Here is a 13,191-nt window from a genome sequence, read left to right as displayed (position 1 = left end):
CAGCCCCTGTACAGAGGCAGATCGGCTGGTCTGGTCTCCTCTATTACATCTCTGCCATCTACTATCTTAAATTAAAGGCTCTTCAATGATTGAAAGTATTTTCAATATTAAAAGCCAGGAAAGTGATTTAAATAATAATAATTTGTCAGCAAATTGCTGTACTGTAATTCTCCAGGGGAGTGTTTTTTCCCACTTTAATTCAGTTCCTTTTTGTCTTGCCTAATAAGTTGGGCATTAAAAAAAGGACTTACCAACTTCATATAGCTCTTCATTATACAGGAATAATGCTAATGGGCAGTTGATAAAATGAAAGATTTATTAGTTGATAAAATGAAAGATTTATTAGAACCAGACATTCATACCCCTTGTCACTGAGGAATATGTACATTGCTGTTAGTCTTTCTAAGGCAATTCTGAGTACTACTTTGTTATTATCACAGAATATAAAACAAACAAACAAAAAGCCCAGCTGATCTCCTTTCAGCATTAGAAAATGCAACTTCCAGCATTTTAGTTGATGTTTCCATTCTGCTTCTTTAACCAGGCTTGAAATGATTGCTGGAGGCAGTCTCTCCCGGCACTGGTGCGCTATCAGGTTAACGCGTGAATTAAGTCAGATGTGTGTACTATCAGCACCTGCAGCATGCACACGGCTATAAAAATGACAGAGTAAGGGAAGCGGACCGGGACTGGATATTATGTTTGTTCTTCTGACTTGCTTCGTAGCTGCAGCTGGAATGTAAATCCTAATAATGCCATTCATAAAGTGTAATCTCAATTACCATTATCAGGTTATTTATTGAACCTACAGAGGACTGTGCTCAGGAATATAGCCTTAATTCTTTGGATCACAATCTGCTTTCAGGCCAAAGCAATGAGATTTTAAAGCGTCGATTACAGTGGTGTAAAACCGGTGTGAGTCTCGTGAAGCTCCAGACCCTGATGTTGATGTTACATTGGTGTTAATCTGGGGCAGCTCTGTGGAGCTGATGGAGATATTCAAACAGATTCTGCATAGGGAAGATCAGGATTGGGCCCTTGTGTCTTTACCTTTCAGAGAAATAACAATGAGAAAATCACTTGAATTGATCTGAAACTAATCTCATTTCCAAGATATTTCATAGTTGGCGGAGGCTCCCTGCTTACTTGCCAGAAAATCGAGTGTAAAATCTATAACTCTCCAAATACAACCTTAATACGTGATGCCTTCAAAAAAACTCGCCAACGATGAGGCTGCCGATGTGCCGAGACCCCTTCCTGTCACACTCACTAATATTGCCTCCTTTTTTCCCCTCTACTCCCCCGTCTGTCTTCTGCCATCTGTTGTCACTTACTTCACACTTAGGCTGCAAGTGTTTGAGGTGGGCTGGAAGTTTTTTTGTCCTTTGGTTTGTAAAGTGACTTGAAGAATGGGGAGTTCCTGGTCACCTCCAGCAGCACTGCCTGGAGCAAGCCTGGAGCATCTGTGGGCTCCCAGACTTTATCCTGCACAAGAAAATCCCCATGTTATGGTAAAATGCAAATAAACGTTGAGCTTTATCTCTAGTGTCCCAGACAGCTGTGTTCAATCTGCTCAAATATAGACAGAAAAATCAAAACACCCCCGAGTCTGCTTTGCTTCCACAAGCAGTTAGGGTCAGGGCTGACTACTGTGGGCACAGCTCACGATGTCACCAAGGGGTGAGGACAACGGGCATCCGCCTGCCATAACCAAAGGTCTAAAAAGCCCAAAGTCCCTGAAGGTGGAGTTGGGAGAATCATGGTGGCAACCAAAAATATGATTGTCTTTGGTCCCTTTTTCTTGTAGAGGTTGCAACCTCCCTTCCCTTCTGCAGAGGGTCAATATATGGTGCAGGAGGGCTGGAGCTGAGGCATCAGCCACAGCACAGTGAATCAGGGACATGGACACATGCCCTTGTTTCCCCAGCCAGCTCCACATCAGGGCTTGCTAGCATGAGGCTGGGAATATGCAGCCAGGAACATTCTTCATAGGGGCCTCATTTCCCACTCCACAAAGTGATAACCCATTTGGTTACTGGGCCATGCTGGATGATCACAGAGTGGGGTGCTTAATAACTTAGAAACTCTTTAAAATATTTGTTGAGTTAAATTGGATCTCGAGCATTAAGTGCATTACACCATGTAATGGACTCCACTGCAGTAAGTCATGGGTGGTTAATACATTTCTACTTTTACATAACCGGGATGCACAAACGCAGGAATTTAAGGGAAAGTGGAGGAATATGTGGTAAAATGGGCTGGCATGTCAAAACTGAAGCAGATGGGTGGAACTCATTGAACAGTAGACTTATGCTACATTTTTTTTTGCATTGATGGTTAGATTTCATATGGCTAGAAGTAATAATGGGATGTAACTATTTGGTGATTTAATTATGATACTGATAAATATTACCAAAATCAGTCGGTTTATGTAGCTTAATATGCCTGAGCTCCTTTTAAGAGCAAATGAATGTACACAGTAACAATGTCCCCATGCCACCTTAAGAGATTGTGAAGTTGATTGAGTACCATGGAGTGAAAAGAATGAAGAAATGCATAAATATTGCACTCCTTTTGTTAGCCTCCATTTTAATTTGTTTTATAATCCTCAACACATGCACAATTTTCCTTAACCCTCAGTGCATTGCCTTCAGCAAATTACACTGGCATAAGAATTTCAGTAATTTCGGTTTCTCTGCCGCTGACACTTGCCAGTGCATGCTACTGAATTTGCAATGAGCACCTGGCTTGAACCACGCAGAGCTGGCTAGCTGCTCTATTTTCCTTTGAGAAGCCTGTGTTTGGTGCTTTTTTTGTTTATCAAAGCTCTGCTTTTCTTTCAGACCCACTGAAAGAACTTTTTCAATGAACTTTTCCTCTGTTCACAAACACACTTAGAGGGTAAATGGAGATTAATTACCGTTGAATTTACTAGGCTTTGCACCCAAAGATAATGAATTTCGAGTTTTCCTCTGCACAGAGAATTCAGCTAGGGAACTGAGCAAATAATGTGTGTAATGTTTAGATAGTGCACTTAATACATTAATGGTGCTGTTCTCTGTTATTGAATCTTATTAACTTTATCTGTTTATTATAGATTTTGGGGATTAGCAGACTCCCATGGCGTTACTATTTACTTGCTAAACTGTTTTGGCTCTGTTTTCAAAACAGTTTAATTTTTGACCGCTAGCTCTCTCAACAAGAGTGGTTAAATTGTCCTTTGTACCTGACTTGAAGTTCACAGTTCTTTGAAGCAAAGAAACTTTGGGAGCTACTACGAGAAACTTTGGGACCTACTACATCCCGTGGGAGTCTTAAACAGCAGAGGGCTGGGACTTCTGGCATTTGGGATTGTCAGAGGAGGAAGTTGGAAGGGAAAATTGCCCCAGAGAAAGGCAAGCCTGGAGTATGGATTATACCCACTGATGGAATTGCTGCAGTATTCCACTCCCTTGGATGATAGCTAAAATGAGCTTTACATAAGCAGCTGTTTTATCATAATGTGAGTCTGAATCCTGCAAAGCACTTGAGCACTTCTAGCTCACAAGTTGTCCTGCGGAAGTAAAAGTTATGATCCTGCACTACATGGAGAGCTACACATCTACAGGAACATAATGGCACTCTTACACAAGTCAAAAGGCAAAATAAGTCCTTTGCATATGACATGAAACTATTCCTGGTGCTTTTAATAATGGGGAAAAACAGCAAAAGAGGGTGTATGTTTCCCCCAAAGTATGCACTTTTTCCTTCTGGATTCTCAGATCCCTGTTTCAATACCTCTGCATGTGGAACTGCCATTTTGAACGTCCCATTGACACAGACACACACGGGTGCTAACGACATTTAGAGGCTGGGATTTTCAAAGTCACCTGGGAGATTCAATCCTCCAGCCTGGAGTAATTCCCAAAAGTGCAAGCTCCCGTGAGCTGGCCACGTGAAGTCCATGGCATGCACTGCGAAGCGCTGGTGCCACCTCGGCAGCCCTTCAGCAGGGCACACGCAGCCTGTCAAGGAGCGTACATAGCAGGGCTCCTTCTTCCCTGCCCGATTAGCAGTTTGACTTGCAGGTTAATGAGGCCATATGTAATTCTCTGAGCTTGTAGAAAAAAAGAAGGCAGTTCAAGAAATGATGAAGTCCTGTGTCTGTTACTGTTAATCATGGTTTTATAAATACCTGGGAGAGGGGTTGTAGGGGCATAACTCAGAGCAGAGTTTTGTTTCAGGATAACTCTTCAATAATGTTATGATTTTGGAGGAGCAGATCCCTTTCTGTTCTTCTGTAACATTTCCTAAATCCACCCAGATTTAAGAACAATATATCACTAAACATAAAACCAGAAGGTTATTTTTCCTCTCCGGCTGTGCTTTGTATCAGCACAGTAAGCCACCATGCCTGAATGGTCCCTGCCCCCGTGCACGGTTGCAGCAGGAGCAGGTTATTTACCAGACACGACACAGGCACCATCACACCTGGGCAGGAGCTGGACACTGCTGCTGCTGAGGCTTGCATGACAGTAGCACCAGGAGGTCACAGTCTGGCGTGGGGTCTCACATGCTAAGTGCTGGACAAACACATGATGAGAAGACCCCATAGGCTTCACAGAGGGTTGGGAGGAAAGGGTGGTGTTTTGCTTCTGTTTCTTTCTTTCTTTATTTTTTAAGATTCTGATATTTTGCCTGTAATTCAATGATTGGGTGATGCTGTCCTTTCTCAGCACCCTCAGTGGCACAGCTGCATCCAGTCTAGGCCCTTTGCACCCTTGGGTGCATGCTGGGTTGAGCTGGTTCAGCTCTTGCTGGGTTCTCCCATGCTGACCATCAAACAGCCCTTGAGATGGGCCAGGATGGACACAACGCTGGGGCTGCTTTGCTGTTCATAAACAGCAGTCACCAGGTTGAGGTCCCTCCTCTCCCACTGCCAGTCTAGCATCACATTGCTGGGGGGACATGCATTGGCTTGGTGCCCTGTCCTGTTGGAGCCTGGGATGATCACAACATGTCTTGATGACCAAAGCTCTCATATGCAGGTATCATATGTCACTGGGTTCTTTAAGGGAATAGAAATAGGAAGGTACCCTGCCCACCTCCCACTCACTGTCCAGGTACCATGTCCCAGTTAAAGCCATCCTTGGTTCTCCATGTCTTGCCACAGTGCAAAGCCCAGGCTGTAGCAGAGGTGCCCAGGAACATCACAGGTCCTCCAAAACCTTCCTGCAGCTGAATTTGGCTGAAAGTGCACAAGAACCTTCTCTTGGCTTCCATGGGACCTCAGAGAAAATCACAGGCACTGGGAGGATATGCAGAGACCACAATGATACCAAATTAAAACGAAAAATATTAATAACAATAGTAATAGTAATAAATTAAATAACACCGGTATCATAATTATAATAAACTTTAAAATACAGAAGGACAAGGCATGGAGCAGAGGAGTAAAAGAACAGCAACCATGCACTGGCATTAAGAGCACATATCTCACTAGATCACCACGTGGGTTACAGGCTTCAGGTTTTTTTAATAAGATGTGCTGGTGAACACCCATCTTTCTAGTCATTTCATTAAGTAGCTTGCTTAATGGGCAGCTGTTGGCAAGGCAATTTGCCATGCTTTTGAAAAGCAAGATCCAGACAGTGCCCCGCTGCTAGCTGTGAATCACAGGTTATGCAGGCATCCACAGGGGAAGGTCATAATGTCACAACTGCTGCACAAATGGGAAAGGTGCAAGGGTGACAAAAATGACAACCCTTCCAAAATCCCAGCGTAGTGGTTATCTATGGAGGAAAACGGCACTCTTGCATGGCTGCCTCATACACAAGATCAGTCCGAAATCCATTATTGGCAGGGGCTGTTTAATGTCTGGGACTTCCTGAGATGCAGTAAAGCACTTGCACAATGTGTGTTTCTCCTACAAGAATTCTGGTCTCTGTTCACTGCATGCCTGCATAGCTCGAAGCCCCTCAGCACAGGCTTCCATAGTGATCTGCTCTTCCTCATCATTTTGTGCTGTGTTTAGATGAATGTTGGAGTATGTGCACAGCTCTGCATGTGGGCTTTCTTCCTGAGAATGCATAGTTAACGTATTTAAACTTCCCTTTCATTGCTCTTCCATCTACATTACCTACATTGCAATATAAACCCCACCAAGCCTACAAGTGTTTGGGATCCAACCAGCAAGGCAAAAATTCCAGGCCCTGTAGGTTGTTCCAGTTCAGAGGAGACCCAAGGACGGATACAGGTGTCTTTTTGATGCCTTCTATAAACATATGATAATATCAGTAAACTTACAAAGTCCCATTTCCCTGAGCACAGCAAGAATCAAACAAATGAAAACAAATGAGAGGGCATTTTTCTGCTCAAGGTGCCTTCCTACATGCAACACCCATCCACACCCATGTTTTCCCTTGATGCTTAAGGTTCTTGGTTTGGGTGCACCACATGGGAGCTGGTTTTCCCTCCCTCATACAGTCACAGGTTATCACAACACATGGCAGGCAAGCTAAGGGAGTCAATCCCTTCTTTTGTTCAGCTATTTAAGGAATATTTTTGTCCCTTTTGTGCAGGATATATATATATATATATATATATATATATATATATTTTTTCCCCAGCCTCTCTCCACGTCCAGCACCAAAACTCTCAAAAACGCAGCTGTCCCCAGGCACAGCTATTGACTTGGGTCACCCATCATAGGCTAAACACTGCTATTAAAGGCTGGTTTAATAGTAAATGCAGAATAAATAGCAGCAATAAAAACCCACCGCTCCTCTCTTAACAAAAGCTTGGTCTCGGGTCTCCCGTGCAACAAAAAATGGGGGAAATTGGTGGCTCTCGTGGCACGTCACAGTGTCCCCTGGGCACAGTGCTGATGATGCAGCAGCCAAACCCATTCTAGTCATGCAGATATCATCGCTCTCCTGCTCACATGGGGCATGGTAGCACCAACACTCACAAAGCTTGAATCTGCTGAAGCAACATGAAAGGCAGAAGCAATCTCCTGGGTAGACAACACTAAAACCACTTGGGGCTTTGTAGACAGGAGGTCACAAACATTATATCAAGTCAGTTATCAGCCCGTCCTGGCTTCCCTTCCTCCCCTCCCTCTGGCTTAGAGCTGCTGGAGCTCAGGTCCTTTGATGTAAACCTGTCAGACACTTTGGTCTCATGCCTGCGCTGCCCTGCCCTATTCTTCCACATACGCATTTGTGTGAGATTTTAATTACAAGTATGATCATGGTGGTAAGAAAACCCTTCTTTAATTACACGCTCAATTAATTCTGGTAGCTCAGGAGCTGAACGAAGAAGTTAGGTGAAATCGTTACTGCTTCATCTAAAGCTGGATCTCTCCACAGACAGGTTTGGAATAATGCAATGGAAGTCATTTTTCCTTAGAAAAATGGATTTCATTTAGAGGAGATTAAATTATTTTGGATAGAAGGAATTAGAGTATTATCTGGTGCCACTGAAACACTTTTGCAGCAAGACTGATTACTTACAGGACTAATCTTTTCAGTAAATATTCCGTGATCTGGCCCACGAAATATATTGTACTTATAAGGCAATATTAATCCTCATAACGGATGGCACAACCCCTCCCCTAATGTGTTGTCATCTTTAGAGAGAGGCCAGGTGAGACAAGAGATTAAAAGTGTCTCCACATTGTGATGATACCACCCCATGGCACCAGTGCTTCCACATTTCCCCTCACCCCTTGCTGGCAGTTGGGTAGCACGTATCTGGGTACCGATGGGACTGGGGTAGGGATGCTCAAAAACAGCCAAACTGAAGCCAGCTCTTCTGAGATTTAAGCCAGGATCTGTCCCTCTCTCTACTAGATTGGTGATATCTGTCCTCCCCAGTGGCAGGGAGCCTGCTTTGGATCCCCAGGATCCCTGCTAATGCCCACAGCAGCAAGAAAAATAAGGCAACAGACTGGCGTAGGTGGAGTGGAGAAAAATCCAAGCTGAAACATTCAGGGAGCCGGGGGAGGATGCAGACAGAGGAATAGGGCTGGAATAAGTTGTTTGAGAAGTGGTGACCAGAACTAGATAGATGCAGCTGGGAGAGGATGAGTGAGGGATGGAGGGGATGGGGTTTGTGGTGATGTGCACCCATGGTGTGGGAACTCCTCTGGTGGCAAAACACGCATGTGCAGAGCTGCTATGTAAAGAATCAAGACACAAAGTGGGGAAATACCAGAGCAAGGGACATCCCTGCAGCCCTGTCCTGTTTAATTATGCAGCCCCACGCTGCTTTTCCACAGGTTCCTCCTCATCTCGCACATAAGATGGTCAGTGCTCAGATAATGAGCAGCCATTCGTTATTTTGTACTCTCCTTTCTCTCTGAGTAACCCTGGGTCTTATTTACTGATCACTGCCCTGAAAACAGAATTATTCATTTTCTCTCTCTCTTTTTTTTTTTTTTTTTTTTCCCCAGTGGCACTAATTGCAACGGTATCAAAGTTCATCAAAACCTGTAGTCAGACGCTGGGTTTATGTCTGTTTAACTGATGCAGAACTGAGCCATGAAAGAATTGTTAAAGGTTTCCTCCAGTTTTGGGCCATTTCTGACTTTTCCACATCCTTAGCTTTATACAAGTCTCTCTGCACTCGCTGTGCCCCTCGCTGCTTGCTTCTGGCACAGCCCAGGCTTTTTTCAAGCCGTGTGCTGGGGGTGTCTCTCACAAACCCCAAAATAAATCACAGATGTCAGGGGTCATTAGTAAAAGTTTGGGATGTATAAATCCCCCATCACCAACTGACTTCACCCAAAGACTTTCATCTTCTGCAGTGCTCCTCAGCCTCGCTCTCTGCACACCTTGTGGCTTCCACAAATGCCAAAGAGCCCTTTGGAAAGCAGACGCCTTCGCTGAATCATCGCTACCACAGCTCCACCCTGCACAAGGAAGAAGGAAATCGTCGGGGCAGAGGTTAGGGTGAAGGGAACATATGATCACTCAATTAAAACTTTCATCATGGAACACCCACTGACACCTGGCATTTTCTAGCTTTTCACCCTGGTATTCACCCAAAGCAGTTTTCATGCGCATAATACCAACCTGCGCATGGCTGTTGTCATGTGGCTATTTTTAATTTAACCCCATGCTATTATTTCCCTCTAAGAACTCAAGATAAACTGACTGCAGCTAATCATTCCCCCTTGCACCTTTCCTGGAGTAACCCAGACTGACAAAAGAGACAGTCGTGTGAGATGTCAGCAGAGCTGAGCTGCCTGTATGAAAAGGCTGGGCAGCTTGTGAAAGCACAAAATAAAAATGTGGCAAAGCCTTGCACCGAGGGTGGGGTGTGAACCTACGTTCTTCCCCTTGCATCTCTCCAAGGGCCATTTTGCCTGGAATAAATCTCTTTGCATATTACATATGAAGAGCTGTGTCTGATTACTGCACTTGTTTGATAGGGCGGTGAAGAAAGCTTTATAAAATGGGTGTGACTTTTAGCATGTGTTGCAACTCATTTTGGAAATATGTCTGCATATGCGAGCAGCTACCCTGCCTTAAATCCCTCCTGCACATTTACTGATGGCATTTGCTTTCTCACTGAAGGTAGATTTTGTAATTAACAAGCACAGATTTGTTATGGAGGTAGATTGTCAGGTAGATTAAGCAGAAAATGTGATTTTTTGACATTTCTTTAACCTACAGTGAGCTCTCTTCAGGTTCTAAATATAATTTTTGCTTAGACCACATTTTTTTCATGCAGAAATATGCCTGGGTTTGAAGGTTTTAAATGATAGCAGTGTTCTGGTGCTTTAGCAAATGCAAGGGGAAATGTCAGCCAAATGTTTCAAACCCTGATCACAGACATCACAAACCTCTTTATAAAGTGAGCTGATATTCTTCCCCAGCAAAGAACAAACAAACAAGCAAACCAAACCAAAGCCAAAACCAAAACAAGGGAGATGTGGCAGACCAAGGACATTAAAGAGATTCCTTACACAGAATCAGATTCTCTGCTGGCATAACTCCCAAAACTTGGTGGAGATAAATTGTAATTTCTCATACGTGCAACCAAGTCCCAGGCTTGTTTGTGGGAATGACTCACATTAATATGGGAACATCACAGATGCACAGAAAGATGGTAAAGTTGTTTGGGAGGCCACCTAAGCCTGGAAAACAACAAATACCAAAGGAGAAAAATAATAATAATAATATTTTTCAATCTTGAGAGAAAAAGCGGTATGCTTTATTTTTTTTTTCCTTTTGTTTGTTTGTTTGTTTCTGTGAACAGTAAGTACACCATTAAATCAGCTTTAGCCATTAATCTTCCCTTGGAGATATCACCCACCATAATAACAGGGAGATGAAATAAAGCTGTGTTGCCTATTACATACGGTGTAGAAGAATTACTGTCAGTGGAGAAAAGACCAAACCTAGAGGGAGTGAAGCAAGGGGCAGAGGCTCAGCAAAGCAAACTCATGTTATAACACCTATCTTGAATGAACTCTGACAGTTGTTACTCAGGCAGGAAAGTGGCTACTCCTTTGTCTTTGAGATGCTCCAGACAGCACAGAATAAGGACCAAGAATTAGGAATTCTTTAAAACTTTTGCTTATCCTATAGAATAACTAGTAAAGTCTTTGTAGACAAGCCAGGGAAAATTTTAGCAAAGAATCAGGAATATTTTCATTAGTAACAGTAAACAAAATTAAAATCAAAGTAAACCGAGACTCGGAACCAAGGAGAGACACATGACAATTGATGAAAATGAGAAATCTTCAATATATTTCCAAAAACATAAGGAAATGGTTAAAGTTTCCCAGAAGCAAAAATTAATGCTCAGCATTTACATTCATTTGATGGAATTTATCTACTCTTCTGCTCCATAAAACCTAAGTGCAGTACTTAACCTGCAACCCCCAGCGATGTCTGCTGTGTGTTACTTCCCAGCCCCAGCGATGCTCAGAGATGTGCTCTGGAATGCAGAATGAAGTATATTGCGGGGTTTGTGGGCTGAAGGGAAATCATTATTACACAGTAATCAATACCATGCATCTTGCGTGGCTCTACGGCTTCTCTGGCATCCTACCATAGCTGTCAGAGGTTGGGATTGTTTTTTTTTTTTCTGATTTGAATAAGGTCATAGTTTGTTGTGGGCTTTTGATTCGAATTGATTTTCTTCCTTTTATGATGATGACAACACTCCTAAATTAGCCAGTGGCACTGGAGCCTTGATGTACATCATTTTAGCACCTGGGGACAAACACATTGATGGTGGAGGTGAATCTCATTCTCTTCAAACCAGAGCAGCTGAAAGTGCAATATTTTGAACAAATTTATTCCATATGTTCTGGGGTTTTCTGAGTATAGGAGAGAGACAGAAAGACAGGAGTGGGATCAAGTGCTTTCCTCCCTGTAATATGTTGACTAAGAGGATAGACACAGGCCAGCTAATGCCAGACTTCCGAGGGCAGATTTTTGTCTTTCCAAAGTGGTCCTAAAGAGGACCGTCTGGACACAGCTTGGGATGGACCATGATGCCAGGATCGCTCTGCCAGGTAGTAATGGGATTCACTGAGTGCCCAAGAGCCACACAGGGGGGAGATTTGGCTTCAAATTTCCCTGTCCAAGTGTTTTCAGAGTGCTTGCTTCCAAGATATTTTGGTCAAAACAGGTAAGGCTCAGAGTTTCTATGAATCCATATCAAAGTTTCACCATCATCCCAGAATATACAGAGGGTGGACCAGGATCAGAACCTCTGTGATTGCCCAAGGAAATTCACCCATGGGTTCTCTGCATCAAGGCAGTTCTCCAGTGGAAAGGGCCAAGCATTGTGAGCGCTTGGTCCTGGCAAAAGCCAGGTGTGCAGGAGCACTGGTGTTCTTGTGGCAAGTGTCACGGCTCCTCCCCAGGAGGAGTGAAGTCTTTGATACCCTCTCTGGAGTTAGACCTCTTAATTTCTATATTCTCTGCTATGAAGCTGACACTCAGAGATTGGGAGCAGTGAGTCAGGCATTTAGAGGAAACCAAAGTGCAGACCTCACCCTGAAGTCCCAGGCTGGCTCACTGAAAATAGAACTTCATATCTGGGATAATGTGTGTACTGGTGAAGCTCTGCTGGTTTAGGGTGACTCATGCTTTCCTCCAAGATAGATGTTCTGTTGTGCTTCCTCCAAAAAGATTCAGCCAAGTACACTAATTAGTCTGTGGCACCACTTAAGATGTTCACAATCTCAGGGACCTGGAAAGGACAGACCCACATCTGAGCAACTCTCATCACTGTACTGGAGCCTTGGTGGCTGAATGGATGGAGATAAGGCCCAAGAAGTCATCCTTTTCATCTACACTCTGCTCCCATCATGGCTAAGATGCTCTTCAGCAGCACACAAAGATTGACCCAGCATGGTCACAGTGTGGTTACATGCACAGTCCCGCAGTTCTTGTTGTGTGGGAAGTAGCTGACTGGTCGTGGTACATCGACCCTCCGTCGTCCCATGGGGTTTCCAAACTCCGAAGCTTGCAAAGGACCCAAGAGGGGCGCGAATCCTTGTACAGTGCGGGGTCTGGTGGCTTCACAGGGATGTAGCTGGTGGACATTTTGCTGGGATTAGAAGGAAAATAAGGGGTTGTAAAGACTCTAAAGAGGGTGGGCACCCAGGTTCCAGAAAGAACAGACCACTGTAGAAGCAGCATCAGTGCCCCATGCTGCATCATCTTGCAGCAAGCAGGGACTGAGAGATTTCCTCCGTGGCCTCAGAGACGTCTTTGTGCTGGCTCCCTGCCCAGCTCTGAAACATCCTCACAGATTCATAGAAATACTGTTGAAATAACACACCCCCATGGATAACACCCTATAAACTTCTGCTGCCTTCTCCCACCACACTTACTGTGAGACGAGAAATGTTAACGCCTGGAGGGCGTCCTCTTAATTGCATGGCGCCTGTCCAATGGAAGCATATGTACCAATTAGCCGCGACTGCCGGTGCGCGCAGTGCTGGTGCTGCTCGGGAAGTTCTCCACTGGTATTAACTCAAATACGAGAAGTAATTCCATGGAGAAGCCCACCAGGGTTTGGTATTAATCCATGGGCACAAGGCAGAAAGATTTTCTGGACAGACTCTAATGCAAAAGAAACCATGGTTATAATAGGCTCACCCAGCCAGCTGATAATGAGAGATTAATTAATACCTAGAGCAACAAGAGCATATTTTATTCCTTATGTAGAAAGGCAGAAGAA

General features: G+C 44.0%; 1 protein-coding gene across 3 annotated transcripts in view; it reads left to right on the top strand.

The window, feature by feature from the left end:
• FRMD4A (FERM domain containing 4A) overlaps positions 1–13,191 on the top strand; it is a 355,878-nt gene that overhangs the window by 88,897 nt on the left and 253,790 nt on the right. The window lies entirely within an intron of this gene.

The sequence above is a fragment of the Oxyura jamaicensis genome, chromosome 1, assembly GCF_011077185.1.
Source record: "Oxyura jamaicensis isolate SHBP4307 breed ruddy duck chromosome 1, BPBGC_Ojam_1.0, whole genome shotgun sequence".
Lineage (NCBI taxonomy): Eukaryota > Metazoa > Chordata > Aves > Anseriformes > Anatidae > Oxyura > Oxyura jamaicensis.
This window is presented reverse-complemented; position numbering and strand designations above follow the sequence as displayed.